This window comes from Anabrus simplex, chromosome 2 (assembly GCF_040414725.1).
Source record: "Anabrus simplex isolate iqAnaSimp1 chromosome 2, ASM4041472v1, whole genome shotgun sequence".
NCBI lineage: Eukaryota > Metazoa > Arthropoda > Insecta > Orthoptera > Tettigoniidae > Anabrus > Anabrus simplex.
The window spans coordinates 402,124,130-402,138,329 of record NC_090266.1 but is presented as its reverse complement, the minus strand read 5'-3'; positions in this window follow the sequence as shown (position 1 = coordinate 402,138,329).

The window sequence follows — 14,200 nt, the reverse complement described above, 5'->3', positions numbered from 1 at the left end:
CGCACACTTGGGTACGCGCGACAATGGTGCTGGTCACATTGTTAACAATGACAGTGGCAGCAGATGTAATTACCGCCAAGTAGCGGTCTTGCATCTTGCTATGGGGTCCAGAACATCTATAATAATAATAATAATAATAATAATAATAATAATAATAATAATAATAATAATAATAATAATAATAATAATAATGTTCTGGACCGTCGTCAAATGTGCAGACCGCGCTGGAAACGGGTCCTGGACGGGTAATGACTAAAAATACAGTCCAGCCGCGGGTTCAGTACCGCCAAGGCACCCAAGAGGACACCGCGCCGGATCTCCTCGAGGATTTGATCCATATTAAAAAAAAATTATGGGAAAAGATGGCAAAGATTTAGGGACCCAAATGATCGGGTGGAATACCTGGACCTAGCCCGGGAAGAAAGATTGAAGAATGGGAGGAGACTTGCCGTAATCTATTAGAAAACAAGTCCGATCGCGAATTTTGGCGGATTATATATAAAATAATAAGCATTTAATTATAAATTTCAGTATAATACCGTAGCGAAGCACGGGTATCTTGCTAGTTTGATATATACTGATAATGGTGCATCTGAGCTGACAGTAGTATAATACAGGGATTCGGCGGCCACCTCCACCTCAGGCTCCCAGTGGCCACCTCCACCTCCACCTCAGCCAGAGGCCTCCCAGATGCCTCCTCCACCTCCACCTCAGCCAGAGGCCTCCCAGAGGTCTCCTCCACCTCCCGCGGGAAATTTGAATTTGTAAACAAAGCCACGTGCTTTTTGACAGCTGTCATCGACAACAACGCATCGCTAACCTCAGTACTGCCATCTTGACGGGCCTAAACCTCAGTAGTGCCAACTTAACCTAACTAGCGCGAGGTAAACAAAGCCACGTGCTTTTTGACAGCCACGTGCTTTTTGACAGATTTGTAAACAAAGCCACGTGCTTTTTGACAGCTCTCATCAACAACAACGCATCGCAAACCTCAGTACTACCATCTTGACGGGCCTAAACCTTAGTGGTACCAACTTAACCTAACTAGCATGAGGTAAACAAAGCCACGTGTTTTTTTGACAGCCACGTGCTTTTTGACAGATTTGTAAACAAAGCCACGTGCTTTTTGACAGACAACAACGCATCGCAAACCTCAGTACTACCATCTTGACGGGCCTAAACCTTAGTGGTACCAACTTAACCTAACTAGCATGAGGTAAACAAAGCCACGTGTTTTTTTTGACAGCCACGTGCTTTTCGACAGATTTGTAAACAAAGCCACGTGCTTTTTGACAGACAACAACGCATCGCTAACCCCAGTACTGCCATCTTGACGGGCCTAAACCTTAGTGGTACCAACTTAACCTAACTAGCGTGAGATAAACAAAGCCACGTGTTTTTTGACAGCCACGTGCTTTTTTGACAGCTGTCATCCGCCATCTTTAAACTACAGAGCACCGTGCTGCCCTCTTTCGTCACCTGTCATCGGCAGTGCTGCCATCTTGACGGGCCTAAACCTTAGTGCTACCAACTTAACCTCACTAGCTCGAGATAAACAAATCCACGTGCTTTTTGACAGCTACGTGCTTTTTTGATAGCTGTCATCCGCCATCTTTAATCTATAGAGCACAGTGCTGCCCTCTTTAGCTACTTACCTTTGAAATGTGGTGGCGGATAATTTGATAAATGCTTTTCGACAAGCAGCCATCTTTAATCCAGAGAGAACAGTGCTGCCCTCTATGTGGTGGCGGCAAAGTGAAAAATTCCACATGCTCTTGTTTGAAAACAAACTCACGTGCTTTTTTGACAGCTGTCATCTGCCATCTTTAATCTATAGAGCACAGTGCTGCCCTCTTTAGTTTGAAATGTGGTGGTGGTAAATTCCACGTGCTCTTGTTTGGAAACAAAGCCACGTGCAGCTGTCATCCGCCATCTTTAATCAACAGAGCACTGTGCTACTATCATGCGGGCAATTTCATCACCTGTCATCCGCCATCTTTAATCCACAGAACACCGTGCTGCCCTCTTTATGGCTACTACCTTAAGCACGTAGTAGCGGACAATTTGAAAAGTTCTGTTAGCTATCATCCGCCATCTTTAATCAAGAGAGCACCGTGCTGCCATCTTTAGCTAGATACCTTTGAAATGTGGTGGCGGCAAATTGAAAAATTCCACGTGCTCTTGTTTGGAAACAAACTCACGTGCTTTTTCGACAGCTACCATCCGCCATCTTTAATCAACAGAGCATAGTGCTGCCCTCTTTAGTTTGAAATGTGATGACGGCAAATTCCACGTGCTCTTGTTTGGTAAACATAGCCATGTGCTTTTTTGACAGCTGTCATCCGCCATCTTTAATACAGAGAGCACCGTGCTGCCCTCTTTATCGCAGTAGATGTAAATTCGTCACCTGTCATACGCAGTGCTGCTATCTTTAGCTAGATACCTTTGAAATGTGGTGGTGGATAATTTAAAAAGAAAAATTCTACAGCAGTCCTCTCTCGACGCTAATTGCATAAGATGGCGGCTATACATGACTCCTTAAGGGTGCTTACGCAAGATGGCTGCTATACACAGGTTCTTATGAGACGCCCTTGGGATGCTTGCGCAAGATGGCAGTTATACATGGCTCCTTATGAGATACCCTAGGGATGCTTGCGCAAGATAGCGGCTGATCTTATGGGATGGCTTAAGGGTCCTTGCACAAGATGGCTTGAGACGCCCTAAGGATGCTTGCGCAAGATGGCGGACACAAGATGGCAGCTATACATAACTCCTTATGAGACGCTTTAAGGGTGCTTGCGCAAGATAGTTGCTACTCTTAGCTTAGAGGCTAACGTGTCGTGATAGTTCGATTCATTAAATTTAGGGCTTAAATGCAAAATGTTAAATATATCGAAAACGGTGCACCGTAGAGCAAAACGGACAAAATTTTTCTGCCTAATACCTAGGTTCGCAGTATGAGGAACAAGAAAATCATAGTCTAATGATGGGATCAACGGTTCGGTTCCTACTTAGGCCCTTTGGCATTTGCTCTGTTTTAGCTTGTATTGAAGCGAGTCTTCGTAACATGATCAGGTCTAGCTATGGTAGAGAGTATAACGTACCGTGCAGGTTCGATTCATTAAATTTGGAGGCTTAAATGCAAAATGTTAAATATCTCGAAAACGATGCATCGTAGAGCAAAACGGACAAAATTTTTCCGCCTAATACGTAGGTTCGTAGTATCAGGAACAAGAAAAAACATAGTCTAATGATGAGATCAACGGTTCGATTCCTACTTAAGCCCTTTGGCATTCGCAGCTATCTATTTCTACAAGATGGTGGCTGCTCTTATGAGAAACAAGATGCCTTGAGACGTCCTAGGGATGCTTACGCAAGATGGCAGACACAAAATGGTGACTATACATAGCTCCTTATGAGACGGCCTAGGGGTGCTCGCACAAGATGGCGGCTACTCTTATGAAGAAAGCTAGCTTAGAGGCTACTGCGCAAGATAACAGCTGCTGTTATGCATGTGGTGGAGGGCAATTTGAAATTCTATGTGCTTAATCAACAGAGCACCCTGCTGCCCTCTTTAGCTGAAATGTGGTGGTGGATAATTTGAAAAATTCTTTTGACAGCTATCATCTTTAAAAACAATGGCGACTATACATAGGCTGTTAAGGTCTTATCATTCTCCTCCTCCTCCTCCTCCTCCTCCTCCCCCTCCTCCTTCTCTACCTCCTCCTCCGCCTCTTATGTCAAGGCATAGCTTTATATCGAACAAGTTTAAACCTGCATCGCGAAGGCAAGCGTGTGCAGCGATAACATTATTGTGCATGTTTAGACTTTCGAAACATAAGAAGAGTAGAATCAAACGCTGTACTCGATACGACATGTGATCAGAACATTGATTGATGCGTTCAGAAAACAAAATAAGTGATCAAGACTAGAATCGAACGATGTACTCAATACATCATGTGTTTAGAATATGTCAGGGGATACGCTTGTTCTAAGAAGATCAGATTGAAACATAACAAGACTAGAATAGAACACTGTAATCGATGTTGTTAACTTCAACATGTGATCAGAACATTGATTGATGTGTTCAGAACACAAAATAAGTGATCATGACTAGAATCGAACACTGTACTCGATACAACATGTGATCAGAACATTGATCGATGTGTTCAGAACACGAAATAAGTGATCAAGGCTAGAATCGAACACTGTACTCAATACAACGTGTGTTTAGAACATGTTAGGGGGTACCCTTGTTCTAAGAAGATCAGAATGAAACATAACAAGACTAGAATCGAACACTGTAATCGATGTTGTTAACCTCAACATATGATCAGAACATTGTTTGATGTGTTCAGAGCAAAAGTACAATTTTGATGATTTGCTTAGTGTAAAATCAAAAACTATGGAAACACACTGTGCACATATCGCGTAGCTAACTCGCTCAGTAAGCAATATTGCAAAACTACAACTTCAATGATTTGCATAGTGTAAAAATAAAAAACACACTGTACCCATACTGCGCAGCTAATTCGCTCGGTAAACGATATAGCCAAAGTATAACTTCAAATTATTTACCTTCATCATTCGTCTTGTGTGAAAATCAGTCGAACAAGTTATCGCATAAACATGGCTGAAAAAAAATCGTGATAGGGTATGGAACCCAGGGGTTACATCTTATCAGAAGGGCAAAGAGGATGAAAGGACTCTTCCTCCTCCTTACCGCACATTCCTTGTAGGGCTAATGGGCTAATAGGCAAAAGGGCTAATGGGCTAAAAGGCTAATGGGCTAAAGGGCTAAAGGGCTAAAGGAGCAACAACCTCATCGATCGCTATCAGCAAGAACGCTTGTACTTTGTTAAGTGTAGAAAATTAATCTTTATTGGTAAATGGTTTTATGTTCAGAACAAGGAATGGAACCTAGGGGTTACGTCTTACCTAATAAAATCCCCGAGGTGCGATGAGTTACGTTTTTCTAACTAGTGTTTGGAACACTGAACTTTTCAAGATGGCAAGAGTGAGGTTAGCAATGTTCTGTTGTTGGATTTTAAATTCCGCGCTGTAACATGCATAAGGTGGCAGCCTTGAGGTTTACCGCCGTAAAGATGGCAAGAGTGAGGTTAGCGACGTTCTGTTGTAGGATTTTAAATTCCGCGCTATAACATGCAAAGGTGGCAGCCTTGAGGTTTACCGCCGTAAAGATGGCAGCAGTGCGGTTAGCGACGCTCTATTGTCCTTCAATGTGAGGTTAGGGTCCGTCAAGAAGACAGCTGTCAAAGAAGCACGTGGCTTGGTTTACTAAACAAGAGCACGTGGCTGTGACGTCACGGTCACGTAATCAATCCTTAGCTCGACGTCGTTAAGAGCAGCATTAGGATTAGCTATGTTTAAAAATCTTGGGAACAGAGCAGCAATATGAATAGCCATGTTTCAAAGCGTGTACACATCACCTATCGATTTTACATGCATCGACCCTCGTACTAATCTTCTTCCGCTAGATCGTGCTGCTATCTTAGCATAACTTATACGCATGAACTTACAGTACAAAGAATAGCCATGTTTCAAAGCGTGTACACATCACCTATCGATTTTACATGCATCGACCCTCGTACTAAACTTCTTCCGCTAGATCGTGCTGCTATCTTAGCATAACCTATACGCATGACCTTAAAGTACAAAGAATAGCCATGTTTCAAAGCGTGTACACATTACCTATCGATTTTACATGCATCGACTCTCGTACTAAACTTCTTACGTTAGACTGTGCTGCTATCTTAGCCTAACCTATACGCATGAACTTAAAGTACGAAGAATAACCATGTTATAAAGCGTGTACACGTCACCTATCGATTTTGCATGCATCAAATATCGTACTAAACTTCTTGCGCTAGATTGTGCTGCTATCTTAGTATAACTTATACACATGAACTTAAAGTACAAAGAATAGCCATGTTTCAAAGCGTGTACATATTACTTATCGATTTTGCAAGCATCGACTCTCGTACTAAATTTCTTCCTCTAGATTGTGCTGCTACCTTAGCATAACCTATGTGCATGAACTTAAAGCACAAAGAATAACCATGTTTCAAAGCGTGTACACATCACCCTGAACTTCTTCCGCTAGATTGTACTCCTATCTTAGCATAACCTATACGCGCGAACTTAAAGCATAACAAATAACGATGTTTAACAGCGTGTACACATCACCTATTGATTTTGCATGCATCGACTATTTTTTTACCGCCAGAGTGTACAACGATCGCATATGTGTATTGCTAACGTATGTGTATAAAGTTAAAGCACAAAGAATAGCTATGCTCCAAAGCGTGTGCACATCACCTATCGATTTTGCATGCATCGACTATCGTACTAAACTTCTACCGCTAGAGTGTACAACGTTCGCAATTGTGTGCTGCTACCTATGTGCGTGAACTTAAAGCACAAAGAATAGCGTGTACACAACACCAGTCAATTTTGCACGCATTAACTCTTGTACTAAACTTCTTCCACAACAGCGTGCGATCATCGCTTGTGTGTGCTGCAATCTTAACATAACCTATGTGCATGAAGTTAAAGCATAAAGAATACCCAAGTTCAAAGCGTGTACACATCACCTATCGATTTTGCATGCATCGTCTTTCTTACTTAACTTTTTCCACTAGAGCGTGCAACAACCTTATAAGTATGATGCTAACTTAGTATAACTTATACACATGAACTTAAAGCATAAAGAATACTGATGTATAAAAATCTTGTGAACATAGCAGCAGCAGCAGTAAGAATAGCAATGTTTTAAAAGCATGTACGCATTGAATATCGATTATACACGTATGAACTAGAGTACAAAACCTCTCCCGCAAGAGTGTGCTGCTATCTTAGCATAACCTATGTGCACGGATTTAAAGCACGATGAATAGTTAAGTTTCAAAGTGTGTACACAACACCTATCGATTTTGCATGCATCAACTCTCGTACTAAACACAACCCGCTAGAATGTACAACGTTCGCATGTGTTCGCTCTGCTACTTTAGCATGACCTATGCGAACGAACTTAAAGCATAAAGAATAGCGATCTTTGAAAATCTTGCGAACATGGCAGCGGTAAGAATAGCAAGGTTTAAAAGCGTGTACATATCATCTTTTGATAATGCATGCATCTTCTACTAGAGCACGTGACCATCGCTTGTAAGTCTGCTGCTATCTTAACATAACCTATGTGCACGAACTTAAAGCATAAAAAAAGTTATGAGTAAAAATTTTGTGAACATAGCAGAGTGTTTACTACGTAGGTGTAGACATTGAACTTTGCATGCTGAAGCAGTATACTACGTGACCGTGACGTCACGACCACGTGCTCTTGTTTAGTAAACCAAGCCACGTGCTTCTTTGACAGCTGTCTTCTTGACGGACCCTAACCTCACATTGAAGGACAATAGAGCGTCGCTAACCGCACTGCTGCCATCTTTACGGCGGTAAACCTCAAGGCTGCCACCTTATGCATGTTATAGCGCGGAATTTAAAATCTACAACAGAACGTCGCTAACCTCACTCTTGCCATCTTTACGGCGGTAAACCTCAAGGCTGCCACCTTATGCATGTTACAGCGCGGAATTTAAAATCCAACAACAGAACATTGCTAACCTCACTCTTGCCATCTTGAAAAGTTCAGTGTTCCAAACACTAGTTAGAAAAACGTAACTCATCGCACCTCGGGGATTTTATTAGGTAAGACGTAACCCCTAGGTTCCATTCCTTGTTCTGAACATAAAACCATTTACCAATAAAGATTAATTTTCTACACTTAACAAAGTACAAGCGTTCTTGCTGATAGCGATCGATGAGGTTGTTGCTCCTTTAGCCCTTTAGCCCCTTAGCCCATTAGCCCTTTAGCCCATTAGCCCTTTTGCCTATTAGCCCATTAGCCCTACAAGGAATGTGCGGTAAGGAGGAGGAAGAGTCCTTTCATCCTTTTTGCCCTTCTGATAAGATGTAACCCCTGGGTTCCATACCCTATCACGATTTTTTTTTTCAGCCATGTTTATGCGATAACTTGTTCGACTGATTTTCACACAAGACGAATGATGGAAGGTAAATAATTTGAAGTTATACTTTGGCTATATCGTTTACCGAGCGAGTTAGCTGCGCAGTATGGGTACAGTGTGTTTTTGATTTTTACACTATGCAAATCATTGAAGTTGTAGTTTTGCAATATTGCTTACTGAGCGAGTTAGCTACGCGATATGTGCACAGTGTGTTTCCATAGTTTTTGATTTTACACTGAGCAAATCATCAAAATTGTACTTTTGCTCTGAACACATCAAACAATGTTCTGATCATATGTTGAGGTTAACAACATCGATTACAGTGTTCGATTCTAGTCTTGTTATGTTTCATTCTGATCTAATTAGAACAAGGGTACCCCCTAACATGTTCTAAACACATGTTGTATTGAGTACAGTGGTCGATTCTAGCCTTGATCACTTATTTCGTGTTCTGAACACATCGATCAATGTTCTGATCACATGTTGTATCGAGTACAGTGTTCGATTCTAGTCATGATCACTTATTTTGTGTTCTGAACACATCAATCAATGTTCTGATCACATGTTGAAGTTAACAACATCGATTACAGTGTTCTATTCTAGTCTTGTTATGTTTCAATCTGATCTTCTTAGAACAAGCGTATCCCCTGACATATTCTAAACACATGATGTATTGAGTACATCGTTCGATTCTAGTCTTGATCACTTATTTTGTTTTCTGAACGCATCAATCAATGTTCTGATCACATGTCGTATCGAGTACAGCGTTTGATTCTACTCTTCTTATGTTTCGAAAGTCTAAACATGCACAATAATGTTATCGCTGCACACGCTTGCCTTCGCGATGCACGTTTAAACTTGTTCGATATAAAGCTATGCCTTGACATAAGAGGCGGAGGAGGAGGTAGAGAAGGAGGAGGGGGAGGAGGAGGAGGAGGAGGAGGAGAATGATAAGACCTTAACAGCCTATGTATAGTCGCCATTGTTTTTAAAGATGATAGCTGTCAAAAGAATTTTTCAAATTATCCACCACCACATTTCAGCTAAAGAGGGCAGCAGGGTGCTCTGTTGATTAAGCACATAGAATTTCAAATTGCCCTCCACCACATGCATAACAGCAGCTGTTATCTTGCGCAGTAGCCTCTAAGCTAGCTTTCTTCATAAGAGTAGCCGCCATCTTGTGCGAGCACCCCTAGGCCGTCTCATAAGGAGCTATGTATAGTCACCATTTTGTGTCTGCCATCTTGCGTAAGCATCCCTAGGACGTCTCAAGGCATCTTGTTTCTCATAAGAGCAGCCACCATCTTGTAGAAATAGATAGCTGCGAATGCCAAAGGGCTTAAGTAGGAATCGAACCGTTGATCTCATCATTAGACTATGTTTTTTCTTGTTCCTGATACTACGAACCTACGTATTAGGCGGAAAAATTTTGTCCGTTTTGCTCTACGATGCATCGTTTTCGAGATATTTAACATTTTGCATTTAAGCCTCCAAATTTAATGAATCGAACCTGCACGGTACGTTATACTCTCTACCATAGCTAGACCTGATCATGTTACGAAGGCTCGCTTCAATACAAGCTAAAACAGAGCAAATGCCAAAGGGCCTAAGTAGGAACCGAACCGTTGATCCCATCATTAGACTATGATTTTCTTGTTCCTCATACTGCGAACCTAGGTATTAGGCAGAAAACTTTTGTCCGTTTTGCTCTACGGTGCACCGTTTTCGATATATTTAACATTTTGCATTTAAGCCCTAAATTTAATGAATCGAACTATCACGACACGTTAGCCTCTAAGCTAAGAGTAGCAACTATCTTGCGCAAGCACCCTTAAAGCGTCTCATAAGGAGTTATGTATAGCTGCCATCTTGTGTCCGCCATCTTGCGCAAGCATCCTTAGGGCGTCTCAAGCCATCTTGTGCAAGGACCCTTAAGCCATCCCATAAGATCAGCCGCTATCTTGCGCAAGCATCCCTAGGGTATCTCATAAGGAGCCATGTATAACTGCCATCTTGCGCAAGCATCCCAAGGGCGTCTCATAAGAACCTGTGTATAGCAGCCATCTTGCGTAAGCACCCTTAAGGAGTCATGTATAGCCGCCATCTTATGCAATTAGCGTCGAGAGAGGACTGCTGTAGAATTTTTCTTTTTAAATTATCCACCACCACATTTCAAAGGTATCTAGCTAAAGATAGCAGCACTGCGTATGACAGGTGACGAATTTACATCTACTGCGATAAAGAGGGCAGCACGGTGCTCTCTGTATTAAAGATGGCGGATGACAGCTGTCAAAAAAGCACATGGCTATGTTTACCAAACAAGAGCACGTGGAATTTGCCGCCATCACATTTCAAACTAAAGAGGGCAGCACTATGCTCTGTTGATTAAAGATGGCGGATGGTAGCTGTCGAAAAAGCACGTGAGTTTGTTTCCAAACAAGAGCACGTGGAATTTTTCAATTTGCCGCCACCACATTTCAAAGGTATCTAGCTAAAGATGGCAGCACGGTGCTCTCTTGATTAAAGATGGCGGATGATAGCTAACAGAACTTTTCAAATTGTCCGCTACTACGTGCTTAAGGTAGTAGCCATAAAGAGGGCAGCACGGTGTTCTGTGGATTAAAGATGGCGGATGACAGGTGATGAAATTGCCCGCATGATAGTAGCACAGTGCTCTGTTGATTAAAGATGGCGGATGACAGCTGCACGTGGCTTTGTTTCCAAACAAGAGCACGTGGAATTTACCACCACCACATTTCAAACTAAAGAGGGCAGCACTGTGCTCTATAGATTAAAGATGGCAGATGACAGCTGTCAAAAAAGCACGTGAGTTTGTTTTCAAACAAGAGCATGTGGAATTTTTCAATTTGCCGCCACCACATAGAGGGCAGCACTGTTCTCTCTGGATTAAAGATGGCTGCTTGTCGAAAAGCATTTTTCAAATTATCCGCCACCACATTTCAAAGGTAAGTAGCTAAAGAGGGCAGCACTGTGCTCTATAGATTAAAGATGGCGGATGACAGCTATCAAAAAAGCACGTAGCTGTCAAAAAGCACGTGGATTTGTTTATCTCGAGCTAGTGAGGTTAAGTTGGTAGCACTAAGGTTTAGGCCCGTCAAGATGGCAGCACTGCCGATGACAGGTGACGAAAGAGGGCAGCACGGTGCTCTGTAGTTTAAAGATGGCGGATGACAGCTGTCAAAAAAGCACGTGGCTGTCAAAAAACACGTGGCTTTGTTTATCTCGCGCTAGTTAGGTTAAGTTGGTACCACTAAGGTTTAGGCCCGTCAAGATGGCAGTACTGGGGTTAGCGATGCGTTGTTGTCTGTCAAAAAGCACGTGGCTTTGTTTACAAATCTGTCGAAAAGCACGTGGCTGTCAAAAAACACGTGGCTTTGTTTACCTCATGCTAGTTAGGTTAAGTTGATACCACTAAGGTTTAGGCCCGTCAAGATGGTAGTACTGAGGTTTGCGATGCGTTGTTGTCTGTCAAAAAGCACGTGGCTTTGTTTACAAATCTGTCAAAAAGCACGTGGCTGTCAAAAAAACACGTGGCTTTGTTTACCTCATGCTAGTTAGGTTAAGTTGGTACCACTAAGGTTTAGGCCCGTCAAGATGGTAGTACTGAGGTTTGCGATGCGTTGTTGTTGATGAGAGCTGTCAAAAAGCACGTGGCTTTGTTTACAAATCTGTCAAAAAGCACGTGGCTGTCAAAAAGCACGTGGCTTTGTTTACCTCGCGCTAGTTAGGTTAAGTTGGCACTACTGAGGTTTAGGCCCGTCAAGATGGCAGTACTGAGGTTAGCGATGCGTTGTTGTCGATGACAGCTGTCAAAAAGCACGTGGCTTTGTTTACAAATTCAAATTTCCCGCGGGAGGTGGAGGAGACCTCTGGGAGGCCTCTGGCTGAGGTGGAGGTGGAGGAGGCATCTGGGAGGCCTCTGGCTGAGGTGGAGGTGGAGGTGGCCACTGGGAGCCTGAGGTGGAGGTGGCCGCCGAATCCCTGTATTATACTACTGCTGACTTGTACTCCTTGAGGTTTTCATTAACTACTTTCGTTATTAGATTACTTCAAAATCCCTATCCGCACAAAGGGTGAAATATTACGTTCTGACACACTAAATTTGCGAATTCACAAAGAATGTATATAACTAAAATTGAATTGTTTTATATCCAAAACTTATTATCGTAATGGAATATTGTGTTTCCTATTGCCGAATATATTTACTTCCTGAAAGGAATAATTTCACTTCTTTAGGTCTCAAATATCACATCATTAGCTGCTTAGCTGTCATTAACCTAGAAAAAGCTGTGTATTTTTACATGTGACGCTAGAAGTTGGCACAATGCTATGAGGAGATTTTTCTGTTTTACTTTTTTAGTTGTTGTGGTTTATTGTTGTCGTTGTCATTATTCAATGCAAGAATCTCGGGGAATATTGATCAATATTCCAGTGGGCCCATGCATGATATATCTTCTGGTAACCTGTTTGGAGTCTGTAATTGTGAGCCCTGTTAGACTAGGTTTGAGAATAAGACCCTCCAGTAAAGTATGCTGTGTACCAGTCAGAAATTTCTTCAGAGTTTAAATGGAAATTCAAAGAAAACCATTTTGAATTATGTTATCTGAATCAAGGTGCACTCCACTGCTGTGTATAAATTCAATCATGAATTCGGGGTAGGGCCGAGACTCCAAACCAGGCCAAAAGTAATGATTTAAATGAAAGGTAAAAATGTTACATGTGGTACTGAAATGACAGTTTAAAAGCCCAGTCGCATGTGATATATGATTCGAATGCAATATTACTTTCAATAACTCCACTTACGAAACATTTCTGAACATTGACTGGCTTATAGAAAAGTACATTTGTATCACGGCGCAATGTGACATTAAAGGAGGGAAGAGGGCATTACATGGTTTATATCTAGAGTGGACGTCCAATTCACAAACCATGAAACAGAAATCTGGTCAAACAGCATTAGCACAAGGGTATGCTTTTAATGTGTCCATTTCCCGGAACAGAAAGAATGTTGAGTGCGACAAGGACAAAGTGAACTACCGTCTGTCTCAGTCCACTGACCAGCTTCCACGAGTCTTTGAATTAACTTGAGTGGCTTTACACTCGCACCTATTAAACTTAATTGACCGTTTCCTCCGGGTATTAAACACTAATTTCTTACGGTTTCCCCCAATTAATCATACTCAAACATGTTGTCGAACCATTAACAAAATTGCTTCAGAAATAATCTTTTCTTTTCGTAGACAAATACTGATTTTTACAAATTTGGTAAATCATTACGTAAGTGAGGCTCCGCTTTGTTCTCCACACACAGTAATCAAATTTAAAATAGTATCTTAACTTACTGATTCGTAAGTCACACATCTGTAACGAAGATAAAGGGACAACATTAAAAAAAAGAAATGATTCAAGTTGGACATTTCTGGATGCACGTTATCACATTCTTAACACTCGTTTCTTGATAAGAATAACGTAGGCAGCTTGGAAGAAACATGTGCGAGTGTTATAGTTACATTTTTCCCGTAAGAAATATTTACATGAACCATTCCAAATCTCGTTCATAAATCTATTATTCTGAGTGAAATTTCCTCTTCAAATTATTGTGACAATTATGAACGAACGTTTTTAAGGAAAATCGGAAAACAGCTAACTACAGAGGAGGTGAAACTTGTGAAAAAATAAGAAACGAGGATAAAAAAGTAATGGAAAAGAAAGAAGTTTACACTTGGTGAACAATAAATATGAAAGTAAGGATATTTTATTCACACTTGGTGGAGCATGCGAACTGCATGAAGAAATAAAATGTGTTCGAATAATCCTGAGAAGCATGTCAGTAATTCATACAGGAAGTACGATACCTGCAAGAAATTATTTTATCAAGCATCGTGCCTCCTATATCATTTTTGTCTTTTCAGATGTCAGTTACCTATACTTTCTTCCAAACTATATTTGATAAACTGATCAATTGAAGCATTTCTGATGTAAATAAAATATTTTAATGGATTAAAGTATGTTTCTGATTTCAACTCATTCCTGCTGATTTATACCAGTCAATTACTTTCCAAATACTAAATCCAACAATACAAACATTTACAAACCGTGAAATAGACTGGTACAAATAGCTGGTATATTATGATAGA